Raw genomic sequence first — 13,876 nt, 5'->3', positions numbered from 1 at the left:
GCGAGATGCCCGTGTGTCTTCTGTTCAACACTGTCTCATGCTTAGGTAGGGTGGAATTAGGTTACTTAGCAACACTGTCGAATAACAACCAGAACAGAACATGGTTTTGTTTGTCAATGTTTTGCCCAAATGAATGACATGAGGTTTCCCAATGAGTTCCGATATCTCAACGGTGTGTGTGAGAGAGAAACAGAGAGATAGAGAGAGAGAGAGAGAGACAGAGAGATAGAGAGAGACAGAGAGACAGAGAGACAGAGAGAGAGAGAGACAGAGAGACAGAGAGAGAGAGACAGAGAGACAGAGAGAGAGAGACAGAGAGAGTGGGTAAAAGAGAGGGGTGGAAGAGGTATAGAGAGAGTAGATAAAAGAGAGGGGGTGGAAGAGGTATAGAGAGGGTGGATAAAAGAGAGGGGGTGGTAACAGTGTACAGTACAGTAAGTGATTCATCTTACTGTCATCAGAAGTGTCCCGAACAGGAAAACCTCAAAGCTCTAGTTACAGAAAATGTCCTGGTCAAGTCATGTGGTCAGGAAAACACTGAGCAAGAGCATTATAAGGTGTGTGTGTGTGTGTGTGTGTGTGTGTGTGTGTGTGTGTGTGTGTGTGTGTGTGTGTACAGTGTGTGTGTACAGTGTGTGTGTACAGTGTGTGTGTGTGTACAGTATATGTGGCAGAATGTACTCCTCTCTTACTATTTCCATCCCCATAAGTGTGTCAGGCAGCTTCAATGGCACTGACTCTGGTGGCATTCCAAATTACACTGTATTCCCTATATATAGAGAACTATAATGGGAATTACACTCTATTCCCTATATATAGAGCACTATAATGGGGAATGACACTGTATTCCCTATATATAGAGCACTATAATGGAAATGACACTGTATTCCCTATATATAGAGCATTATAATGGGAAATTACACTCTATTCCCTATATATAGAGAACTATAATGGGAAATTACACTCTATTCCCTATATATAGAGAACTATAATGGGAATTACACTCTATTCCCTATATATAGAGCACTATAATGGGAATTATAAGGTAGTAGTTGTGGAATTGTTAGGTTAGATTACTCATTGGTTATTACTGCATTGTCGGAACTAGAAGCACAAGCATTTCGCTACACTCGCATTAACATCTGCTAACCATGTGTATGTGACAAATAACATTTGACTTGATTTGTTTTGATTACACTCTATTCCCTATATATAGAGAACTATAATGGTAAATTACACTCTATTCCCTATTTATAGAGAACTATAATGGTAAATTACACTCTATTCCCTATTTATAGAGAACTATAATGAGAAACTACACTGTATTCCCTATATATAGAGAACTATAATGGAAACTACACTCTATTCTCTATATATAGAGAACTATAATGGAAACTACACTCTATTCTCTATATATAGAGAACTATAATGGGAAATGCAGAAGGAGGAAAATAAGGCAACAGTTGGCTGAACATTTTCCGAACAGGTGTGACTGAGACAGTAACCAACAGTACCGTCTGTAGATAATGACTAACACTCCTACCAGACACACTGGTTTATCAGTACTGTCTGTAGATAATGGACTGGGCCCATTCACAAAGTGTCTCAGAGGTAGGAGCGATGATCCAGGATCAGTTTTACATTTGACATAGTATTGAATATGATGATATGGACAGGTGGGGGGACCTGATCCTAGACCAGTACTCCTACTCCTGAGTTGTTTTGTGGATATTGGCCACTGATCTGTTCTGAGCAGCTGACACAAGCAACATGCTGCCCAACACAACCAGCCCCACCCCCACTTCTGTCGTGTGTGGCATGTAAAAAATAAAAAATCTCCTATCCAACCCAAGCAGAAAACGGGTAATCCCAAATATCTCAATCGGAGAGTAAAACCCCACCATGGGCGTTGCAACACTGCCGTATCATAAAAGCCGTATTATCCCGAATTAGCGCGTTTTTTATGCGCATACTCCAGTATCAAAAAAGGTTTACAAAATATAGATATTTTAATGCACCTTTGCCTAACCATAATCTATATTGTACGATATACTGATTGGTTTTGAGAATGCGAATAGAACAAGTGAATGTTCCTTGTACCGTGCACAGAGAAAACTATCGCGCAACTGGGAAGGCAAGGTGTCATGTTGCTGTGGTAACAACAGACCTTGTCCGTAAGCGTAAATATAGTCTATAGGCCAAAGGGCATGGGTCAAGATATGCAAACTATCAAGCAACCATATTTTGCGGGAGGACAACACATTTATGTTTTCCATGTTATGCAACCGACAACAAAATAGCATACCCAGGAGAAAAATACATAGATAGGCCTACGCTAAAAAGTTATTTTTTCAATATCAACATTTTGCATTCCGTTATGTTGAAGGTCTACTTACCTCCTAGCCTATGTATTACCGGGAGGATTTCGTTCGTGGCGCGACAAGTCCGTCAGCACTCTGCCCGCAGAGCGTGTGCCGCTGACCCGGTAGATACTGACCCGGCAGATACTGACCGCGGGTACTGACTCGGCAGGTACTGACCCGGCAGATACTGACCCGGCAGATACAGACCCGACAGATACTGACCACGGGTACTGACCCGGCAAATACTATAGTATTATTGGGGAGAAAGACTACAGTCATTGGCTACAGTTACAGACGTCGGATTCAAGCCGTATAACGAGCGCACCGCTATAGTCCGCTACAGCTGGAAAGCACAACCCTGGGGACAGCAACAATGTTGTGATAGGTTTGTAGTCCGGCGTTGGTCGTTGGCTATTCCAGAAAAATAAAAACGGTTCATTTGAAGTTCCACCAAGTTTCAACTGGTAATGGTGAGTGTAACGACAGATTCAACACAGCCAAATGTCTCATTAAATGTATGCTAGTGAACACAACAAAAAAGTTTGTTCTGAAGTTAAATGACTTCTCCTCTTCTCTAGCCTACGGTTGTTTGTGCGTAATATCTCTTACCACGCCGTGTTGACAAGTTGGGACACCAAGGGGGCACACCTTGTCGCTTCGAGGAACCCAAGCCTCTGACCAATCAGAAGTCGTTAGTGGGCGCGCTCCAGGGGGGCACTAATGCTGCGTTCATCTGCCCCGTCGGAGATTCCTATTTCCTAGCCGTAACGTCGGAAATACGACTTTGTTTCATTCATGTGCATTTTGGTCGGTGCAATTATTCAACCAATATGATTTTAGCTAGCTTGATAAGCTAGTTAATGTTGCTTATGGTTAAATTAGCTAGATTGCTGCACATTGAGACTATGATCAAACTAGCCACATTATACCTTACCCATATTGTAGTTGTCAAAAACGGATTTGTTGTTATATGTTGTTTGAAAATGTGTTTTTCACTTGTAATTCCGATTTGAATGGTTGTTCCAAGTCAAACTTCCCAATTATAACTAGGAACTTCTGATAACTCCGATAGCAAGCGAACGCAGCATAAATGTCACAAGGAACTTTCCCAATCAATACACCTGTCATTGTATGAGAGGAGCAGGTTGTGATAAACAGGGTTAGGGGAATATGCACAAAATCATAAACCTCTCCCTTTTCTAAAATGTACCCTCTTAAAATGTGATTTTCAACCTAACCTTAACCTTAACCTCACTGCTAACTTTACGCCTAACCAGCGTTTCCCAAATTAGGGGCCGTGACCCCATGTGGGACAAGACCAGGCACTAAATCAGTTTCCCAAACTAGGTGACGCGACTCCATGTGGGACAAGACCAGGCACTAAATCAGTTTCCCAAACTAGGTGACGCGACTCCATGTGGGACAAGACCAGGCACTAAATCAGTTTCCCAAACTAGGGGACGCGACCCCAAGTGGGAACAAGACCAGGCACTAAATCAGTTTCCCAAACTAGGAGACGCAACCCCAAGTGGAACAAGAAACACTGAAATAAAATAAATAAAATCCTGCTTGGGTCATAGAACAGTGGTTAGGTCAGTAGCAGAGCGTGGCTCTATCTTTTAAACCGTTTATGCCACAAAATATCCCTCCACAACAATACCAAGAAACCTCACAGGATTCAGAGTGGACAAGACCAGACACTAAATCAGTTTCCCAAACTAGGAGACGCGAACCCAAGTGGGAAAAGACCAGGCACTAAATCAGTTTCCCAAACTAGGAGACGCAACCCCAAGTGGAACAAGACCATTCACTAAATCAGTTTCCCAAACTAGGAGACGCAACCCCAAGTGGGAACAAGACCAGGCACTAAATCAGTTTCCCAAACTAGGAGACTCGACCCCAAGTGGAACAAGACCATTCACTAAATCAGTTTCCCAAACTAGGGGACGCGACCCCAAGTGGAACAAGACCAGGCACTAAATCAGACTGAGGGAAAAATAACATAATCAATGATGATGCTCTTTTCTACACAGGAGATCAACCAAAAGTACTGCCTGGTGGTGTTCTGAACCTCCCACTACTTTTCTGATGTATTTCAGTCACTTCAAACCAAACTTTCTTCAGACTGAAATACTGTCAAAAAGTACTGTCAGACTGATTTGTAATAGACTGTCATAACTCAAATTATGACTAGCAGCATACCACCCTGCGTCCAAATTCTGGCTTGCCTCTGAAGCTATGCAAGGTTGGTCCCTGGATAGGAGACCAGATGCTGCTGGAAGTGGTGTCGGAGGTCCAGTAGGAGGCACTCTTTCTTCTGGTCAAATTTGTTTTTATCCCAATGCCCCAGGGCAGTGATTGGGGACATTGCCCTGTGTTGGGTGCCATTCATTGGATGGGATGTTAAACACGTGTCCTGATTCTCTTGGGTCCGCTTTTTGGGGGGGATCAAAATGGGGTCACGGGCCAAAACAGTTTGGGAAACGTTAGCCTATCCCTAATTTTAAATTAGACCATTTTAACTGTGTGGCTGTAGAATTTGACTTTGTGGCTGTGGACTCCGACTTTGTCGCTATAGAAGCCAGTGGTAACCTATTTGCAGGGATCCTGATGTACAGTAGACAGAGAGAACATCTACCCGCTAGTGGAGAAGTTAAAAGATTACACCAAACCCTAAGAAGTGGAGCACACAGACCATGGGGCTTTCCCAATTCCCCCCCTGCCCAGAATAGACACCAGAGATGACACAGTACAGACATGCCATTTGATCTCAGTTCACAGTTAAACCCCAGTCAGACTAACATCAGAGTGAAGCTATCGTTTCACAGGCTGGTCCCAGATCTGTGTGCTTGCTTTTAGCCAACCCCTCTGACAATCACATGACTGTCTGACTATAGTTTTGTCCCAAATGGCACCCTATTCCCTATAGTCCCTATATTCCCTATATATTCCTATTATAGTTCCCTATATATTCCCAATATGTTCCATATATGCCCTATATATGCCCTATATGTTCCCTATATATACCCTATGTGTTCCATATATGCCCTATATGTTCCCTATATATTCCCTATATATGCCATATATGTTCCCTATGTTCCCTATATGTTCCCTATATGTTCCATATATGTTCCATATATGCCCTATATGTTCCCTATGTGTTCCATATATGCCCTATATGTTCCCTATATATTCCCTATATATGCCCTATATGTTCCCTATATATGCCCTATATGTTCCCTATATATTCCCTATATATGCCCTATATGTTCCCTATATATTCCCTATATATGCCCAATATGTTCCCTATATATTCCATATATATGCCCTATATATTCCCTATATATGTCCTATATGTTCCCTATATATTCCCTATATATGCCCTATATGTTCCCTATATATTCCCTATATATGCCCTATATGTTCCCTATATATTCCATATATATGCCCTATATATTCCCTATATATGTCCTATATGTTCCCTATATATTCCCTATATATGCCCTATATGTTCCCTATGTTCCCTATATGTTCCCTATATGTTCCATATATGCCCTATATATGCCCTATATGTTCCCTATATATTCCCTATGTGTTCCATATATGCCCTATATGTTCCCTATATATGCCCTATATGTTCCCTATGTTCCCTATATGTTCCATATATGTTCCATATATGCCCTATATATGCCCTATATGTTCCCTATATATTCCCTATATGTTCCCTATGTTCCCTATATGTTCCCTATATGTTCCATATATGCCCTGTATATTCCCTATATGTTCCCTATATATTCCCTATATGTTCCCTATATGTTATGAGCCCTATGGGTCCTGGTCTAAAGTAGTGCACTAAATAGGGAATAGGGTTCCATAGGGCTCTGGTGTAAAATAGTGGTCTAAATAGGGAATAGGGTGCCATTTCGGGCTGTATCACATCCGGCCGTGATCGGTAGTCACAAAGTTGGTGCACAATTGGCCCAGTGTCATCCAGGTTAGGGGAGGGTTTGGCACAGTGTATATTAAGGTTTTACACCTAATATTCTCAGCAGCATATCAACCTGTATGTCAGGTAATTTGCGAGGTGCAGCACGTTGCCAGGTAACCCTAAAGCCCAATCTTCCCTTCTCATTGATACTCCTGAACGCAGCTCACCTGAGCGGTCCACCGCGGACAGTTTCGGAGGCTAAAACCTGCAGCTCGAGTAAACGACAGCCTCATATGAAGTTGTCAATTTATACCCGAAGATACCCAGATTCACTGAAACAACAATGAATGACAGGTGAGGTTGATCGTTTTTCAACCTTGGAAAGAGAACAAATCTCAGCGTGTGCTGAGAATCCGTGCACTCAGTTTTCGGAGGCACAGCAGAATAGTTGTTTCTGCTGACGCCACAAGAGGTCAACCATGGATTTTTTTTACATTAACAGGGACTTAAATTCGTTCTTGAAGTGTTCCGACCTCTCCAGGTTGGTTCCGTCCCAATCCCACCCCGGGAAAGTGCAGATGACTGCCCCGTTGGTGGAGAGGTGCTTGGAGCATAGCTGAGCAGGGAATTATAGCTCTGTCTCCGCTGTTCTTATGGCTAATTAAACATGTTTTACACCACATAGATACTAAAGATCTGTGTGCTGTTTTGTTTGTTTGCAAATAAGTTAATGTATTCATAGACTATCACTGTCCAACAAGAACATAATAGAGCTATAATTGATAATGATGTTGATGATGATGAGAAGGGAAGATTGGGCTTTAGGGTTAACTGGCAACGTGCTGCACCTCTCACATTGACTGACATACAGGTTGACATACATAAAGGCACTGTAAACAATAGAGTCACAGCCCCAAGGACCAAATTATGTTACAATTATTCCAGATTATTCTAGAGAGTTTAATTGGTTAGTTTATTAAAACGCCACAATGGAATGTAGAAAGCTTTTTATGGAACAAACATTTCAACAGTGAGGTGAAACACTAAGTATATCTGTCACATTTGACAAAAACTGGTTTATGCAAGTCGGTGGAAACATAGCTCCCGTTTCACAAGGAAAGTTTTTTTTTTTACAGGGCTTTACCGTTATGCCCACTTCAGTACCAAGGTCCCATTTATACAGTCTTTGATAGGACTTGGGCGGGGATTGAACTCCCAACCTGGCGGCAGACACTCGGACCACAAGGCCACTGAGTTAGTGAAAGATGGAACTAGGCAGATTACAATTCGTATATATGTTTTCCACCCTCAGCCTCCTGCAACACATCGATGAAAATACAATCAGTGCTAAAATTAGCTGAGACATTTAATAAAGCCCTGTTTCCACTGACATTTTAAAAGTAGTCAAACATTACATGAATTAACACCATAGCTGAATCCTTCATTCATTTTTACACTAAATAATACTCTTTTTTTATGAGAACAGTCAGCTACAGATTTGTTTTAGCTGGCAAATCAGAGTTGAAACAAGCTAACTAGCTAACGTGAGCTAGCAGGAATTGTAGCTGACCAGGTCTTATTGAAAGCTAGCTAGTTAGCTATAGCATATCAAACATTTCCTCTGGTTTCCTTGGTTAGCTAACTAGCTAATAGCCAATGTCATGGCAAGCAAGGTAGGGAATAAGGGTTGGGTTGCAACGGTTTACGCTAGTTAGCTAGCTAGCCTGTTATGCTAGCGCCGATGCTAACCGTTTAGCTAGCTAGCCTGTTATGCTAGCGCCGACGCTAACGGTTTAGCTAGGCAGCCTGTTATGCTAGCGCCGACGCTAACCGTTTAGCTAGGCAGCCTGTTATGCTAGCACCGACGCTAACCGTTTAGCTAGGTAGCTAACGTTAGCAAGCTAAAGACATGGCTCTGAATCTGGGTGGTAATGGCAGGAGAATGGGGTAACGTTAGTTGCAGCATGGTGAGGGTGAATTAAATCTAGCTAGCTAGTTAGCAACATCAGAGGGTAGGAATGAGAGAAATCGTGGGTCCTTTCAAAAGCTATTGCCACATTGATTGCAAGTTAAAGTAGCATAGCGAACGAAGCCTGGACTGACACCAATTTCACCTGTTGTGCAGTTTGTAGGATATTGAAGGTTCCAGATGCTTTAGCATGGACACACACTGCATATTTATTAACGTTTCTGGATTTAAATTTCTCGAACAGTTGTATAATCTCTGTCTCACACATACACCCACATGCACACACTGCTTTGGCTGTGTTGGATAACAACAGCTACAGTAGCCTACGGATTATACGTGTGTGGGGTACCAAACCACAATAGGGTGTAAATAAGCAATGGAGGAAGAATAACTAGGTACGGGGTTTTGAATCATAAGTGCACACAGAGTTCATGGGTTCAAGTATAAGGTTATTGTTATCTCTGATTGGATGGGAAGAATCATAGATACACAAACTCTCTGGCAACCGAACCGATAGAACAAATTACCAGCCGGCTTGGGTAGCAACCCTAGATTTGTGTCGGGACTATATCTCGTGGAAGGATGAAATAGTATTCATAAATTCATACAAAATTTATATATATATATATATATATATATGTCAATCATTATTTGAATATGTTGGTAATGTGTTGTATAAAAGTGATAATGTCCATATAGCCGGTGTCTGGAGGATATCTTGGCACGGTTTGCCAACATCTTCTCCGGCCTAACATCCGTGACAATATATCCTACTAACACCGGTTTCTCGGGCATTATTACTTAAATATGTCTCTCTATAACATCATTGCCTGCGCCTCCTCTAGAACTGACTCTGGGTGGTGATTGTTTTGATATGACCAAGCAAATAATTGGTAATATCAGACTGTTCTGTATTTTTAAATAGTTACAGAGACTGTGAGTGGGAGAGAAGTTTAATTTGATAACAAATGTGTAGTAAGCGTTTCTTAGATGACTATCAGTCCTCTTTAGAAGAAGTGTTTGGGCAGTCAGCCAGACAATCTCATGGTACTCTGTATATCAGGGGTTCCCAAACCTTTATTTTTTTTTTTAAACTCGCCCCCCCCCCCCCCCCAGCATTGGGGAACATCTAATTTGCTATCGGCACAAACACTGTTCATCACAAACTGTTCACACCCCTATTGTTGGAGAGAATGTTGCAGGTTTAAAGCTTATTTCCTGCAAATCTTCACATTTTGTCAAGGGGTGCAAAGAAATTGTAGCAGTTTTCAAGCATTTTTTTGTGGTTGCAATTCTCAAGATTTTGCCATGTCTAATGTGAATTCAAGTGATATTTGAGTGACAAAATAATTACAACAATATCTATAGGCTTAAAAACCTAAATAAAAAAGTGTTTTACCTTTAGTCAAGTCAAAATTCTTATTTACAATGACAGCCTACTCCCGGACGACGCTGGGCCAATTGCGCGCTGTTTTTATTATTTATCTATTTTTATTTGTAGGAATACTTGGGAAAAGATTACCTGAAATCTATTTTTTTGCTGAATTCTTGGTGATTGCCTCTTTTGACCATTTTGTTTTCGTACTAAATACTTTGGGGGGGCCAAAAAAACCTCTCGCAGGCCGACCCCTCCCTATCAATTTGTTCATGTGACTGAATTTGTGATGAAATGTGTGTATGTGTCAAAATGCTATAGTCGTCTCACAATAACTTAGGAGTGTTAGCTGTGTGTGTGTGTGTGTGTGTGTGTGTGTGTGTGTGTGTGTGTGTGTGTGTGTGTGTGTGTGTGTGTGTGTGTGTGTGTGTGTGTGTGTGTTTGTGTGTGTGTGTGTGTTTGAGAGAGATGGAGAGAGACAGACAGCGGGAGAGAGAGAGAGAGAGAGAGAGAGCAAAAGAAAGCGTTTGAGTTGATTGATTGATTCTAGCTCACAATCAAAACTGAAGGTTTGAAATCATAAATAAATGACTAAACATTCATTTAAATACATAACAGATGTTGTAAATAGAATTCAGCCTACGTTGGACAAACGAAAAGACAATTAAAACAACGCATAGCGGAACACCGCAGCTCAATCCCATTGACTATCCAGTAGCAGCTCACTTTGTCGAAGCTAACCATCCCATCTCCTCTCTTAAACACTCAAGCATTGAGCATGTTGCTTTAACAAGGAGAGGTGGTAACAACGAGATCCTCCTACTACAAAGGGAGGCTTACTGGATGTCCTATCTAAAAACATTGACCCCTAGTGGTCTGAATATTGACTTTTGATCTCAGGCCCTTCTTATGTTCAATTCTTTCTTTATTTTATGAACAAGTCTTATAGATATATATATTCTTTCTACAGCTTATTAGCGTATATATGTTCCCCCTGTTGATGATGCTCATTATACATTAAGGTTGAACAAATATGCAATGAAATGCCAAACAAATATGTGAAATTGAATTCAAATCAAATCAAATCAAATTTTATTTGTCACATACACATGGTTAGCAGATGTTAATGCGAGTGTAGCGAAATGCTTGTGCTTCTAGTTCCCACAATGCAGTAATAACAAGTAATCTAACTAACAATTCCAAAACTACTGTCTTGTACACAGTGTGAGGGGATAAAGAATATGTACATAAGGATATATGAATGAGTGATGGTACAGAATGAAACAATAATGTATGTTGATGCCAATATGATGTACAATATTCAATTCTTTCTCTATATGAGAACAATATCCTAATATATTTAATACGTATAAACTATTGTTTTAACAGTTTCACTAATTCCTTCTAATTAACTTCATCATTATGACACACCCCTCACTATTGTCATTGGTTGCACTAATTGCACTGTTTGTCTACATAACCTGGTTCTAGGCTTCATGACGTCACCCTGAAGAAGACACAGTGATGCTGAAACGTTGGTAAATACCCAATAAATGACTGGTAGTTTATATTTGGAGTGTGTGACTCTTTTTATTTAGGGAGTTTATAAATTGAATACAGGACAGTTAAAACTTTGCAGGACATTTTGTTTCATGATGGGAGCTGAAAAATGTGATTGTTGAATTTTTTTTTTGGGGGGGGGGGGGGGTAAAATAGTTGTTGTACAGTCTGACAGAGTGGTGTTGTTTTTTTAGACGGCTCGTACGGGCAACAATACATAACCATTTCCTGTCAGTTTCTTTGGAGCCTGGTTGTGCACTGCAGCCCGTTCTGGTTTTACTCTGTAATGCTGGGAGCTGTGGTTGGACTGCTACACCTCTGGAGATGATACTCAGAGCCCTCATCTGCACCCTGTCCAGTTGGGCCTGCTGCTTGTTGTTACATCCAACTAACAGCACTCCACCGTATTCCAGACAAGGCCTGACCAGTGTAGTGTATACTGTGACCCGGTTCTTCAGTGGGTAGGCCATTTCTGTCAAGAACGTTTTGAGGCCTTCCTCACTGACTGCTCCACAAGTGTCACCACTGAGGTTAGAGTCTAGATGAAAACTAAGATACTTAGTTGTTGTTACCACTGGTACTTCCTGTCCTTCTAGGATTAGTGGTGCAGGTTGATGTGGTGTGAATGATGAGGTTGATGATGAGTCCAATGCTCTAACCACTAGTGGAAGCGTCCTCTTGGATGCTGGTTAGAGTTATGACTCAGGACAGCCCCACATCATCAGCATGCCCAATGTCACTGAAGACTTATTTTTTTTGGTGAGAGAGAGAGAGAGTGAGAGAGAGAGCCAATTAAACAGGTAGCTGTCAGCTCGCACATTTTTAGGAATTACTGAATCTAAGAACACAATGACACCCTCTGTATTCATGTCATCTAGCAGACATGTTCTCAGGCACCAAGTATCAAACTCCTTTTACTCACAGGTAGACAGACGGTCAGACAATCAGGCAGTGTCAGTGTATGCAGGTGCATGTGATTGGTGATCTGTGATTTGCGATACTGTACTGTGTGTGGTGTGTGTGTCTCTCTATCTGTATGGGGGCGGTAGGTAGCCTAGTGGTTAGAGCGTTAGGCCAGTGAAATGACTGTGGTACTGTGTGTGGTGTGTGTCTCTATCTGTATGGGGGCGGTAGGTAGCCTAGTGGTTAGAGCGTTAGGCCAGTGAAATGACTGTGGTACTGTGTGTGGTGTGTCTCTCTATCTGTATGGGGGCGGTAGGTAGCCTAGTGGTTAGAGCGTTAGGCCAGTGAAATGACTGTGGTACTGTGTGTGGTGTGTCTCTCTATCTGTATGGGGGCGGTAGGTAGCCTAGTGGTTAGAGCGTTAGGCCAGTGAAATGACTGTGGTACTGTGTGTGGTGTGTCTCTATCTGTATGGGGGCGGTAGGTAGCCTAGCGGTTAGAGCGTTAGGCCAGTGAAATGACTGTGGTACTGTGTGTGGTGTGTCTCTCTATCTGTATGGGGGCGGTAGGTAGCCTAGTGGTTAGAGCGTTAGGCCAGTAACCGAAATGACTGTGGTACTGTGTGTGGTGTGTCTCTCTATCTGTATGGGGGCGGTAGGTAGCCTAGCGGTTAGAGCGTTAGGCCAGTGAAATGACTGTGGTACTGTGTGTGGTGTGTCTCTCTATCTGTATGGGGGCGGTAGGTAGCCTAGTGGTTAGAGCGTTAGGCCAGTGAAATGACTGTGGTACTGTGTGAACGCTGCACAGACCTCCAGGTAAAAGGAACATGAGATCAACAGGTTGTGTGTTGTCATGGCAAAGCTCCTAAAGACTACGCCACCACCGGTGAAACGGTGGAGTTGGCCAATCCCACAGACACTCATTCTGTGTCCCTCCTTCTTCCTCCTCTCTATCACTCCCTCCTCCTCCCTCTATCACTCCCTCCTCCCTCTATCACTCCCTCCATCACTCCCTCCTCCCTCTATCACTCCCTCCTCCTCTCTTTCACTCCCTCCTCCTCCTCTCTTTCACTCCCTCCTCCTCCTCTCTTTCACTCCCTCCTCCTCCTCTCTTTCACTCCCTCCTCCTCCTCTCTTTCACTCCCTCCTCCTCCTCTCTTTCACTCCCTCCTCCTCCTCTCTTTCACTCCCTCCTCTCTTTCACTCCCTCCTCTCTTTCACTCCCTCCTCTCTTTCACTCCCTCCTCTCTTTCACTCCCTCCTCTCTTTCACTCCCTCCTCTCTTTCACTCCCTCCTCTCTTTTACTCCCTCCTCTCTTTTACTCCCTCCTCCTCCTCCCTCTTTTACTCCCTCCTCCTCCTCCCTCTTTTACTCCCTCCTCCTCCTCCCTCTTTTACTCCCTCCTCCTCCTCCCTCTTTTACTCCCTCCTCCTCCTCCCTCTTTTACTCCCTCCTCCTCCTCCCTCTTTCACTCCCTCCATCCTCTCTGTCTCGCAATACTTTCACCTATAAGCAACAAATAACAGTTTACATGGCAACTGTACTATCAACACTGACAATCAAGACAATTTTGATCCTCTAAACATAGGCTATTTATTTACAGCATTTGAACACTCACTCATATATACACACACACAATAATACTATAAATGGTATAGTCTTTGGTAATATAATTATTTAATTGCCTATTTACCGGTATATAATTATTTACTGTACTATTTTCTACACGGTCTGATGATTTTGTTGATTGAGTTACTTTCCTGGCTGCAGTACCAAAA

General features: G+C 42.3%; 1 protein-coding gene across 1 annotated transcript in view; it reads right to left on the bottom strand.

Moving 5' to 3' along the window:
- The window catches only part of wipf3 (WAS/WASL interacting protein family member 3), a 25,467-nt gene extending 22,443 nt beyond the window's left edge, over positions 1–3,024 (bottom strand). Inside the window, exon 1 of the mRNA XM_036971730.1 lies at positions 2,397–3,024. The gene's annotated coding sequence lies outside the window, so the exon portion shown is untranslated. The remainder of the gene's footprint in view (positions 1–2,396) is intronic.
- Positions 3,025–13,876: the final 10,852 nt, after the last annotated feature.

Source organism: Oncorhynchus mykiss, chromosome 32 (genome assembly GCF_013265735.2).
Source record: "Oncorhynchus mykiss isolate Arlee chromosome 32, USDA_OmykA_1.1, whole genome shotgun sequence".
Classification (NCBI taxonomy): Eukaryota; Metazoa; Chordata; class Actinopteri; order Salmoniformes; family Salmonidae; genus Oncorhynchus; species Oncorhynchus mykiss.
The sequence above is the reverse complement of the archived record's forward strand: the minus strand, read 5'-3'. Positions and strand labels throughout refer to the sequence as shown.